At 37.4% G+C, this 13273-nt stretch overlaps 1 long non-coding RNA gene across 1 annotated transcript; it reads right to left on the bottom strand.

The window, feature by feature from the left end:
* Positions 1-583: 583 nt before the first annotated feature.
* LOC124417544 lies at positions 584-12850 on the bottom strand. Its single transcript, XR_006932500.1, has 3 exons — positions 12592-12850; positions 9142-9273; positions 584-8708 (listed from the first exon to the last, which is right to left on the bottom strand). It is a non-coding gene; the product is annotated as an uncharacterized LOC124417544 (long non-coding RNA).
* Between the last annotated feature and the right edge of the window lie 423 nt (positions 12851-13273).

Raw genomic sequence — 13273 nt, 5'->3', positions numbered from 1 at the left:
CTTCTTTTCCTCCTCATATCCCTGTGTAAAGATGGCATTCCAACTGCTGATGTGGTGTACTATAGGAGCCTGTGAAAAACATCCTTTGTTTGCCATTGCTTTGCACACTTCACAGAAGACATTTGGTAGCAGAAAGTGTTGAATGATGTTTACATTGGCTTATTTTAGGTACTGAATTTAGGGTGCTCATATCCACAGCCTATTTACAAAGCTAGCAGCAGGAGAGGAGGATTCCCCCACAGAGGAATTTGGATCATTTGGTATGAACTCATGATTTAAATCACTCTCAAAAAGTAATTTATTTCTCTCTCTGTATTTCTGATATGGAAAGCCAGTGCAAACCAACCCATTCTGACCCATCACATGAAGTTCAAACACTAGTCTGAGGTGCAAAAGCTGCCCTTAGCAGTGTAGTGGTCTCTGTACAGAACAGAGAAGTTCAATACAGTGAGTGCCGGAGATACCTTTCTAGCAGCTTTAGCACAACTCTGTTAAGTAAATACAACATTTAGAAGAAAAACTACACGTTTTTTTTTTTTTTGTCATATATATACATTTATTACAAATCACTTTGATTGTCTTGAGCAGTGAGAAGTACTGTCAGGTTCAAGCTTTGGTAAGTATGTAAGAGGGGATGTCAAATATGTGGACAAAGGGAAACACCAGTGATATCTTGTACTACAGCTGTACCTGAGATGGGCAGACACTACATATTCCACACAGCAAAATGCAGAGACAGCACAAAGTACAGAAATACATCTACATCTGGAGTAGATTTAGTAACCTATGTCTCTGTCTTAGAAAGGGAGGGAAGATAAATGTTTGGAATGGGTTAAAGGGGAAGAAGGAGTGAATAAAACCCCTTTGGAATCTCCAAGCCCATTCACCAACAGAAAGATATTGGATGCAGTCTTTACACACTCAGATTCCTCTGGATTCCTTTGACCCCTGGAAGCTAGATTGCTGCTGAACCAAATTCAAAAGAAAAATTTTCCATGTGACGAAAAACCTGTAGCATTCTGGACATACACTCAGAAGATGTAACACGAGGATGACTGGGAAGCTGGGATTCCTGAGCACAGTGATGTCTGGGATTACCCTAAGAGTCAGCTAACAGCTCATTCAACAGGATGAATGTTATGCTGGAGTCTTAAGTGTGTCTGTCTTGTGTCAACCGTAATTCAATCACATGCAGGACTTTTAATCTATCTTGTTTTCTTTTCTCCTTTGCAGCTATGTGTACAAAAGTTTCTTTCATCTTCATGATCTGACAACCAATCAAGTATTTGAAATTTTGTTGTTTATACACTGTACTCTTGGAAGAAAAGCATTGTACTACAATCTGGATGCTTTATTTCTCTTCAACTTTGTCTTCAAAATTCAGAAATTTATATATGTAAATACATATATACATATCTTTATATATAAATACATACATTGGTAACAATTCACTTGCTTCTTTATCTAGTGATTTTAAAAATGGAGTGAATTATGCTAGAGGAATGAGACATGAAAATAAGTATTATCTAAAACTCAAATGCTACTTGGGAATCAAGGTGTTTAAAGAAAATCAGGGTTAGAATACACTTTTATGTACCTTTGGGAAGCACTAATAAATAGTCTACAACATGGAAGAGGGGACATTTGGAAGAAGTGCTAGGATTTCTGCATATATTCTTCTGTGAATTTTTGCTTTAATAAACTTGAAGCCATGGAGAAGATCTAGTAAAGCAGACAGATTTCTTGATGCTTATTCTAACTGAAACAAAGCTCCAAACCATGTGAGATTTAGCCAATGCTAATTATCTCATATCTTTATTGTAATCTCTTAGTCTTTTATGTAAACAGACTGCATCTACCTTAGTCTGACTTTCCATAAACTGCTCTAGCTTTAGCCAGTACTTCCCTTCTATGAAGATTTATTTTGTCTGTTGACTGACTTTTGATTACTTCCATATTGTTCTGAATCTGCTTGCTGTCCCTAAAGACTTCCCACTTTATCTTTGTTTCTTTTGTCTCTTCCTTCTTACACGTAAAAATTGATGCAGTTGAAAATGTGATCTAAATCCTGTAGATACAATGGAGTTCTCAAAACTGACTGTTTCCATTTTCTGGTACTCATTTAGCATTGTAATTGCATATTCTTTTTAGGAAACCTGTTTTGAATAAGCTTCTGAAAAATGATGCAAGTTAGGTAAAATTCTGCATAGAGTAAAAAAATATTAAGAGAACCTCTCCAACCTGGACAGAGTTGCTGTTTTCTTAGGTAAGCAGCAGAAATGAAGATGAGTCAAAGAACACAGATTTAGCATTTTCTTTTCCAGTAGTGCTGACTTCCTTCTATAAAAAAGGGTTGGTGGTAGATGAGATTTTGATACAAACATTTCCAAGAGATTTTTTTTCCCTTTATGTTTCTTTGTGAATTCCATCTTTGTACTTTTCCTGTTACCAAAGACAGAATAAGTACTCCCTTTGATTACTGTTCCAAGACTCCCTCTTTTCTCGTCTTGTTGTATATTTTCTTTGCACTTCATAACTTTTGGTATTGCTCATTTTTCAAATGACAGGTCAATTCCAAGTTTACATTAGTGTTTCAGAAATGAAACAGTCAAATGAATGTCCCCATCCCATTTCTCTTTCTGTTGTGAAAAGAAAAATATGACAACTGGATTAATTTTAGAAAAGCACAAGTTCTTACATTTTGAATTTAGTCTTTTGAGTAGGTCTTTCATCAAAGATTAATTAACCAACTAAGTGTATCAGTCAATTGATAGCTATTTAGGAGCCTACTGCAACTGCCTCTTGTCTTTGAATTGCAGTCTTATGAGCATATTGAAAAATTCTTGCATTCACCAGGGCATTACTGCAGAATTTCTGGCAGCCTTGTCCTAGGAGCAATAGAAATTCTTCTTGTTGTATGAGTAATAGGATTTTATTATGGTTCCATGGATTGTATGAATCTATGCTCAGATTTGTATCCAAGTCCATTTGAAATGGGAATTGTAAGTGGACTGTATAGCTAAATTGTCAAGTTGCTCAAATTTTTACTTTTAAAAGCTGGCAACAATTTCTTCCCCACCATGCAGCAGACAAGCACAGAAATGTATGATTGTATGGATATGAAGTTCTTGGGTTTTAGTTTTTTAATAGAAAGTCATTAGCTACCTTTTGTCGGAAACGTTCCTCTAATACTATCTAGGCCAAATACTGTTTTCATCTTCCAGTAATGCAAAGGAACAAACTAGTATTTTTATACCAGGGTAGCCAAGGAGAAAGCCCAACATTTTTTCAAGGAGATCAAAGTAAATATGAATCAAGGAAATAAATAAATCCTGAAATATGTATGGTGCCCATTAAAATAAAATGCTGTCGTTACCTTCTCAATTTTTTTTTTTCCTGATGTTATAAGAAATTCCTTATATTTTCATTGCCATTCTGAAGGGCTCCTTTTCAAAGTAGGGTAATCAATTCCAGTTCCCAGGGAACAGATGGAAATGTTTACATTTTCTTCCAGACTCCTTTCTCTGTAAAGAACCAGTGAAAATCTGGATCCTGCTACCAAGTATCCCAGTCCAACCATCAGTTCCTAAATATCCTAAGCAAGTCTATGTGTACTGCACGTGAAGAACATGCCTTGAAGTTGGCCAGATTTGTTCACTGCCCTTTAAATTCTGAAAATCCAACAAAAAACTGTGAACAAATACAAAATCAAATCAGTTTTACCACATTTGGAATTTTGTTATTGCAGCTATGGACATCTATAATACAAAGGCTGGATGATATTAGACTTCACTTCCTATTACACTACTTGTGCAAAGAGAAAAAGCAACCAAAAAAAAACACGTACACTTTTTAAAGACAGAGGGTATTTTTGTACTCTATCAGGAGCAAGGAAATTCTGGAAAAGCTTTCATTTTCATGGAGTTATCAAGTATTTACCTCGTTCTGCAAAATAAATTGCAGGATAAAGAATATTGTTTTTTATTTTTTCCAAAAGGATTTGTGTGATATTTCTGCTCATTAATTTTTTGAGACTTATTAATGCATCCTGTAAGGCTTTACTAGAAAGTATGCCAACTTACTTCTGTAAGAGAATTAACATCATCCCAAATTAGTTGATAGACACTAATCAGATTGTCTTGACATCAGAATGTCATACATTCCAAGCACAGAATTATTTATTTAGTGATATTTAGAGCTTATTTCAGGACACCGTATCTTTATATTTTCAACATATTGCCATATTAATGTAACCCTAGTACTTGAACCCTGTGACCTCTTTTGACTGAAATACAAAACCATGCAAGGCATAGTAGGGCTCATGATTTCATTGCACACTGAAATACTAGGGTATTCAGAAATCTTCAAGATGGTCACCACCATTTTTATTTATTTACTTTTCTCTCTCTGATGGGAAAGCCTTATTATAAACTTTTAGCTCCTCAAGTCATAGTTTCACACATGGAAGCAATGAGGACAGGGTGGGGACCACACCACTGCCACATAATGCTGCTGAGAGCTGCCTGTGTGAAGCAGGATGTTACAAAACTAGGACTAGACTGACCTGTGCTGCTACTCTTACCATTGAGACTGATGATTGAGCAGCACACCACTGGGATAGATTTCCTGCAGAAGTATTGTTCAGTTAGACATTGGGATTTATTGAAAAATTTTCAAAAGGTTACTCATTTTCTCTTCAAAATGTACAGCATTCTGAAAGTCAAACCCCTTAGCTCCCCCCTTACCCTGTCTTTCAGCATAGAAACTCCTAACGTTAACACTGGCTGACAAAGATCCTTTCAAATACACTCTGATGAATCTATGTGAATACACAAAGACAGTGTGTATCTAAAAGCAGAACAGAATTCTGCAATAAGCCTGCTTGCTTAAAATTTGTGAGCTAGTTTCATGGGGACAGAATTATCATAAGCACACAGTAGCTAATTTCCTAAATGCAATAATGTGGTTATTTGCCATAATGGTCACAGGCACTCCATCAGTCCACATTAAAGACTAAGAGGTTAATCATTTTGAGTTTAGAAGAAGAAAAATCTGACAGGCTTGCCTTTAAATAACAGGATTGTAAATGCATTTGAAAAAAATATAATTGTGGCATTATAACCTTTAAAAAGACGCATTTGTATTAATGTATTCATTTATTAAATCCTTTCCTACCTGTGACCACATATGCTCAGTATGTGTAATTTTATAGATCAGTTATGAACTTCTATAAGGATGTGTGAAATGAAAATATTGACAGTTGAGTTTGCTGGCACAAATTTGACATTCTTCAAAGTGAGGGTCAAAACATTGACAATCATGGATATTCCACAGCTCCAAAAATAAACAAAAACATCCGAACAAATGTTAGAATTTTCCTGGAGGTTTTAATATTGCTTTAGCTCAGCCACATTTAAATCATGCCATTTCCCTTGCCAGACAGGCAAATGGTCTGCAATGATAGTTTGCCTTTCCACTGCTTCTCAGAAAGTTACAGAAAGGACAAAATCATGAAGCAAACAGAAAAATACTTTGGAAAGCTGGATGTGAATTTAGGGAAGCAAAGTGCAGAATCTGTTTGACAAGTTTCCTCCAGGACTGATATAAAATTGAGCACAGCTGGGAGGTAAGTGCTGCAAAAGAGAGAGAAATTGGAAAACTATATAACAAGGACAAAAAACTACCTTCACCAGCACAAGATCAATAGCAAAAAATTTGCAGTATTGTAAAGCAGGTTAGTACTTCACCCTCTAATACTCTCAGTTTTGCCTTTTAGCTTAGGGAAAAAAATTAGTCACCAACACACAGCTAGGGTGATGATGAAGTCTGCATTAAGAAAAGGAGCAAGGAATCTCTTGCCACCACCTACCACTGGAAACTGGAGATTTTAGACATAAAATTCTCCCCACTGCATAACAGAAGATGTTTAACATGCAGAAAACCTTCTTATCCCAACCTCTACGGTCATTCTACATACTCCCTACAGAAAAGGAGGCCAGTACTCCATTCAGATATACCTGTAAGTAGGAGTGTAACAACCTTAACCCTAGGGTTATTAGTCAGAAAATTTCCGTGAGTTGGAAGGGACCTTAAATATCCTACAGTTACATCCTGCCTATCATGGCCAAGGTTGCCACACACTACATCAGGTTGCCCAAATCCCCATCCAACTTGGCCTTCCATGCTTGCAGGGAGCTTGCAGGGAGACATCCACAGCTTCTCTGGGCAACCTGTTCCAGTGTCTCATCACCTCATAGTGAAGAATGTTTTCCTTATAACTAATCTAAATCTACCCTCTTACTGTTTCAGATGGTTACCCTTCGTCATGCCACTATACTCCCTGGTAAAAAGTCCCCCTACATCTTTCCAGTAGGCCTTCTTTAATTACTGGAAGGCCACTGTAAATTCTCTCTGGAGTTTTTTCTAGGCTACATAACCCAAGTGTTCTCAGCCTTTCTTCATAGGACTGGCACTTGAAATGAAATCCCAACCCACATGGAGTCTATGAGATGTTTGGCTTTCAAAGGCAGTAGATTATCCAACCAAATAAACTTTAATGTAGACCATGATTAGTGAAAGAAAGTTTTCCTGGAAAAACATGGGATAGGGCTCACTGACTCAGAAAATTCCTCCCAGTTGCAAGTTCAGTATGTTCAGAATTTCATCTTTTCCTCGTGGCTATCCACATGTCAACATTTGTGTGGTTTTTTTTAATTAAAGTTGTTCAAGACACAGTCAGATGTGCTGAGGCTAGGGCTGAGATTTAACATGGAGTCAAATAAACCTGAACAACAGCTTGTGTAATTTTGAGTGGTGAAACGTAGGTCACAGTATATGTAGCTCTTCCTGTAGCATCTGCTAATTCCTTAATGTACAATTGTATAACCCACACAGGGGATCAAGGGCCACTCTGTAGGTGCTTTGGGTATGAGAGAACACAGTGTGATTCAAGGTATTTTTTAGTCATCCACTTCACTAAAAAGTGAAACATGTCTTATTCAACAAAAAGATCCAAATCTGAAATACAATCTGGGACCTGATGATAGAGGAAGGCAGAACATTAGAAGGGCCTTGAAATCTCCCTTTGTTGTATGAATAGCAAGCTCTAAACAAGGACTGAGTTGATGTCATTCTTGTTTTTTTTGCACTCTGACAGCTGAATTTCACACCAAATTTGATTGCAATGAAGCAGTTTACTAGGCAAACCAAAAAGAAGAGCCATTAACCTAAGCTGGAGGAAATGAAAGCAGACAAGTTTTTTTAATCAAAAAAAACAAGGCTGAATTGGGGAAAACTTTTTTTCAAAAATTAAGGTCTGAAGTGTTTTGGTGAATATTTTTTTGGGAATTGTCTAGAATCAAAACAGCAGCCAGAGGGAAGAAATGAACGTTATGCAGTCTAAAAACTAGCTACAAAGTCTCATACTGGTCTGTAGCTGCTTGCAAAATGTTTGAAGATAGCATTCATCAGGAAGTTATTAATACCTGAAAAAAAAAAAAAGAACTAAAATTGTCACAAATTTCAATGTCTAAGCAGTTATTGATCATTTTGAAAATGATTAGGCCAATGCTGTGCCATACAGCAGTACTCCAGTACAACTTTTTTGGCTCTAGTCAGTGTACAACTACCTCTTGATAAGCTGTTTTAAGGATCTCATGGTCATGCATGGAGTTTAGTAACTGCCAAAAATTGCTGGAATGAAAGAGAAGGATTATTATGAAAGCCTGAACAGCATAGTTTAAAAATTAATCAAGCAGTTGGAAAAAAATGCATGACTGAGAGAGATGAAAATCAAAATCCTCTGTTTATCCACACCAGCAGATAAAACGTTACCAGCCATTATGCAAGATCTACTTTGCCAGCTCAGCATAACTCTGACCCAATGAACTACATGAAATTACTGAAAGTCCTAGATCCTGCTGCAAAAAGGGCCCTGACTCCCAGACTGACACCCAACCTTGATGTCAACTCAGGCCTGGGGCTCTTTAAAAGTACTTAGAAGAATGCCAAATGGCTGTGGGTTCTGGTTTTGGGGGGGCAGGGGAGCAGAGGGGGTGACAGCCAAATAATTACACAGAAGCCACGGAGGGACAGCTGTTGTATGGAAATGACTTCTAGTTAACAGGTGTAGTTGACAGACTGCAACAACTGGCAAATTATTTCATAGATTTGACTGAGAAGAGAATCTGAGGACAGCTGACAAAAGGAAACAACAGGTGGGTTTTCATTCAGACATATCATTTCAAGAAGCAGATCCTTAACTGCCCTTTGGTACCTCATTAAAGCATAAGCCAGAAACTGATCCGATTTGATTTCAATGTCAACTTTCAGAAATAAAGAAAACAGGGATACTGTAAGGGAATATTGTAAAAACTTCATCTCTGACTGCTGTGCACAAAAGCGCAGGTATCTCTTACTCCAAAAAACAGCATTTATATCTCTAAATATTTACACAAGTCTCTAGGATAACAGCAGAGAAATTTCAAAATCAAAGACAGCTTTTCAAAGTTGGACTTGCTGATAAGGAAAACAAATATGAGAAAAAACAGTGCTGTCTTCTTTCCACATTCTACGTTTCATTCTTTTTTTCACTTCAGTAGTGTGCAGGTCTAACAGATCACAGGCTTCTGAGACTCATTTCAGGACTGTGAAATCCAGAAGGTACAGAGAGTGAAGGATTCCATTCCATCTGAGACTGACCACAAAAGCTGGAAAAAATACAAAACACGAAAGTGCAAGACTGCATTATCTTTGAAGCTCAAGACTACATTGCATGACCATTGTCTTATATGAGTGGTTGCCTCTGGTAATGGTGGCTATAATGGGGTAGGAATATACTAGGACTGAACTCTCAAATAACAGAATTCTAAATTCTGTTATTAGATGATAGAATTCTGAATTCTAAAAAAATGTGCATTTGGCTTGCTGATGAGCTCAAACATGCAGCACTGAGTAAAAAAAAAAAACAACCAAAACAAATAAACAAACAAAAACCCCCAAAAAACAAAAAACCAAGAACAAGCTAGGAGAAATACTACTTAATGAAAAGCAAAGAACAGTCTAAACATTGTGGATTTCACTGCACTTTACTCTGCAAGCGTGTGTAAAAAAGCATTAAACTAATGAAAGAAAAAAACTTACCTCCTCAAGCAACCCCTGTAACACACAACCCAGAAAAGAAATTTCAGTCAGATTCATCAACTTCAGTAACTGCCACCAAATCCTTCTTGATGATGTATGAAGGGAGAAAGAGGAAACAGACAAGCTAAATATCTGCAGGAAACAGGACAAATGAAAGGAAGTTGGAAAAAAATTCATTTACCTGCACTGCCAAATAAGAACAGATGGTAAGATTCAAGGGGAGATAAAGACTGGAAACCTAGCCATTCATCCTGTAAGCTTTCACAGATCCAGTACAGCTGAGAAATCTAAGAACCCTATTACAGCAACATTAAACAACAATAAAACAATACTTTAAAACACGTCAGGTAAAATAGAGTGAACAAGATTAGCAGAGGGAGTTGAATGCTTTCAACAAGTCTGTGAAAGGTTCCTGAAATCAGACTTCAAGGAGTCACCAAGCAGAACATATTTCAGGGAAAAGATAAAGGCAAATTGTGTGCTAAGGTGTATGAAGCAAACCATTCTTGTGCTGAGATTCTGAGCGATCTCAACAAGCATTTCTAAAAGCTCAATGGAAAAATAGGAGGCACTATATAAATTAGTTTCTGGAACACTACATTTTTTAAATGAACTCTCTAATACAGAGCTGAAGACAGTAAAACACAAAGAAAAGCTGTTTGACAGCACAATTTTTGGCTTCATATAACATTTTTCAAGCCCACAGGCATAAAAGTTGGTTTTCTCCTACTAAATTCTTCTGGCCATGGACTACAGATGTCATAAATGAAAAGTCCAGAGTTTTGAAGGTCCTCATATAACTGCTATTTTGCTCAAAGAGCAGGATTTCTCTGTCAGTGCTGCCCTTCTAAAAGCTCATCAGATAATCTGAAAAGCTGCCCTGGAAAGCTCCAAGGGAGCTTAAGAGAAGATTGTACATATGGTTAGAAACTTGACTTGACACAGAACAGCTGTAGCTGCTACATTTTTTCCTCCCTTTTCAATTGCAATTGCACTGCAATCCAAAGTAGTTAAGACTGCAGTCCTGGGGCCAAGTCCAAGTGCTCCAAACAGAAGAGAGGACAAAGATCGAGACAGAAAGGCCCAGGTCTGTTGCATCAGTCAACAGTTACACTCAAGCCCAGAGAGCATACCAGCAGCCCCTCAGTGAACAGCAGTAGAGTATCATCTGCATACATGCCATGCACAATACAAACAATACAAGAATAAAAGAGGAAAGCTGTTACAAGATTGCAATATTATGCTTGACCTTAACACACAAATCTCATGTTAGATCTGCAGTTGCTCTGACTGTAAGATTACTAGCATGCTTCAGCAAACACATGCACAGAACATATATATTTCACCTAAACATAAAAGAGACTTCTAACTCATTAAATTGAACTGGAATATATGAGACATTTAGGAATTGAGAGAATAGTGAGGAGAGAAACAAATATTTTGTAGTACCGTAAGTTCCATCTCATTAGTAAATCAAGCTAAAACACAGTTACAATTAAAGATGCACAGAAGGCTTCCATTATAGCTACGGGAGTGAACATCTATACCTTGTGAATGTTAACTATTACTTAAAACTGACAAAGATAAAATACAAATGTTCCAGATTCTCTGATTCTCAAATGAGATTTCCTTCTCTGTTTTAGTTAAGAGGTTGGTCAAACTTCAGGCAAATGGCTTCTACTGATGTATCTTTTTATTATAGAGTCGTGACCCTTCTGTGCACAGGCATCAGGAGGTGTTCAGGGGTAACCTTGGGGTCCTCTTGGCTCAGATGAGTTTTTTTTAATAATTAGAGGTCATATTCACAGGTGGCAAAGTCAGGATTTCAGATGCTTTCTGTCCAATTATGATACCATGTCAAGTGTATGAGAAGAACACAAGGCAATTCTTGGTCACTGGACTTAGCAATCCTTTCCTCTTTTCTTTACAAAACATGGGAACTACTCCTACTTGGATGTCCATTTGTCTCATGCTGTCCTGCCTTGCCTTATGAATGGTTATAGTGTGACTACAGTTTGACATTGTCGTCTGAGCAAAGAGATTTTGGCTGTGACTATGGAGTGACTATGTCTTGGACAGAGAATAGATAAGCTCGCCTACCCTACCAGGCATTGCAATAGAGTGGATGGGAATTTAACACCTCAGAAGCACACTCCTGAGCCCACAGCAACATTAAACATTTATTTAAGAACATTCCCTTAGGTTTCTGATGAAAATAAATCTGCTAAGCAATCAGAAATCAACATAAATTCTTGCAAAAATGTAAGGAAAGAAAAATTTGGCTGAAGTTCCTAGGATATTATTAAAGACATTTCCTTGCTAAATGTCCTCTTCACTCAGTTATGGAGAGTCTAGATTGATGCCTAAATGTCCACAAGTTAAAAGGTGGAGAACAATTTGCTTTCCTGCCTTTCGCCTTCTCTGAAGGCATGATTTTCATGTATGCTGATTGCCATCTTTCCTAGGAGGCTATTGTTTGGCAGGATGGAATCAGCAGAAATGCTGTTATAATAGTGCTTGCAGCCACTGTCTGTAATTTCCCATTTGTAAGGAGAGACTGAACGACCTGTAGCATAAAAGCCCCTGGAATATTCTAGCAGTAGTTGCTTGAGAAAATTGCTGAAAACAGACAGTCTTCTTGAAAGCTCCTTCCTTAAACATTTATTTATTTCCTGCTACATTAAAAGCTCATCATAATCTCATGTTTCCAACTCAAACTTCCCTTTCACCATCACTGGAGTCTTTTTTCCCTTCACGCTACAATACGGGAGAAAACAATGCTGCTGTCTTTTTGGAAACTTTCCCTGGAAAATCTTTAGGGAAATTTGCAAAACGCCATATCAGATAACTTCTTTTTCACTACTTTTTCATGGGTCACTTTAGTTGCATCTTCTCTCTCTCTCTTTTTTTTTTTTTTTTTTTTTAATTTATCTTGTAGCGGTCCATCTAGCCTGAAGTGAGCAAAAAACATTTTGCTACTGAGGAACAAGATATTAAAGTCATACAGAATCCAATAGTGGTACTTACTTTAAAAAGACAAAAAAATGCAGAAGAAAATGAAGAAAATGGGGAGTTCTGTAACTGTAGAATCCCAGATTTGAAAAAGCACTTAGGCAACAGAGATGTAAATAAGCACAGAGGAGCTTTTAGTAGTACCAAGACATTAAGGTTCAGACCACAAGGTACATATTTTGTAACTTTCTGAAGTCTGCCTATCTGTAGCTTTTCATGCCTAAGTAATCTTAAAAGCACAGCTCCAACTGCCCTGTGTACACAAGATGAGTAACAGCGTCTAATGGACGTGGTTTGTTTGTTTTAATTTATCCATGTAAGGAAAGTATCTATCATCACTAGAGCAACCATGCACAAACAAAGAAGGCAGTCATATATATCTTCGCCACTATGAAGTACAGCTCTGTGTGCATACGCACACCATGTATGCACACTCACCCTCTTGGTGTTGTGATGAAAGTCTGTTCCTGAGAGAAAACAGCATGGAAGCTGCACACGTTGGTTATGCAAGTTTTCTGGGACAAAAGGAGGAATCTTGCTGAGGAAGCTCTCCAACGTGGCCTTTGCCACTGTGTCTTTCCCTTTCCTCAGTCTCTGCTTGAGATTATATTAAAACCCCAGATCTGTAAATGGCCTGAGGGAGGAATGTGCTCACATTTCCTTCTTCTCAAAATTTAGAATTACAAATTAATCTACAGGAAACAATTGCTTGAGCAATTTTGAAATGTTGTGGGCAAGAGTCCACACATTTCATTTACTGGAGCAAGGAGGATAAAAAGGGATGGAGAGAAAGGAAGAGAATTGTGGGCTGCTATTGTGTTACTGCATGCCTCACTGTATTGATAGCGTTCATTTCAGCTTCTTAGCAAGGTTAAGCTTGATAATTGAAAATGTTCGCAGCATTACGGTACTAATGTAACTGCATTGTACTTCTACACTTGGTTCCAGCATGATGAAATTATCAGCTATTTAACAGCCTTTTTATGGTATTCTGACTGCAGTACTTTAATCCATACCATAATCCAAATGCAATGCCTGTCACACTTTTTTCTCTGTTGAACAATGAATACAATTTTGTACTGAGGTCTACAAAACATTTTCTCCTGGGGCAAATACTGTT

The sequence above is a fragment of the Gallus gallus genome, chromosome Z, assembly GCF_016699485.2.
Source record: "Gallus gallus isolate bGalGal1 chromosome Z, bGalGal1.mat.broiler.GRCg7b, whole genome shotgun sequence".
Lineage (NCBI taxonomy): Eukaryota > Metazoa > Chordata > Aves > Galliformes > Phasianidae > Gallus > Gallus gallus.
Note: the sequence above shows the minus strand (reverse complement) of the source record. Positions and strands in the feature narration are given on the sequence as shown.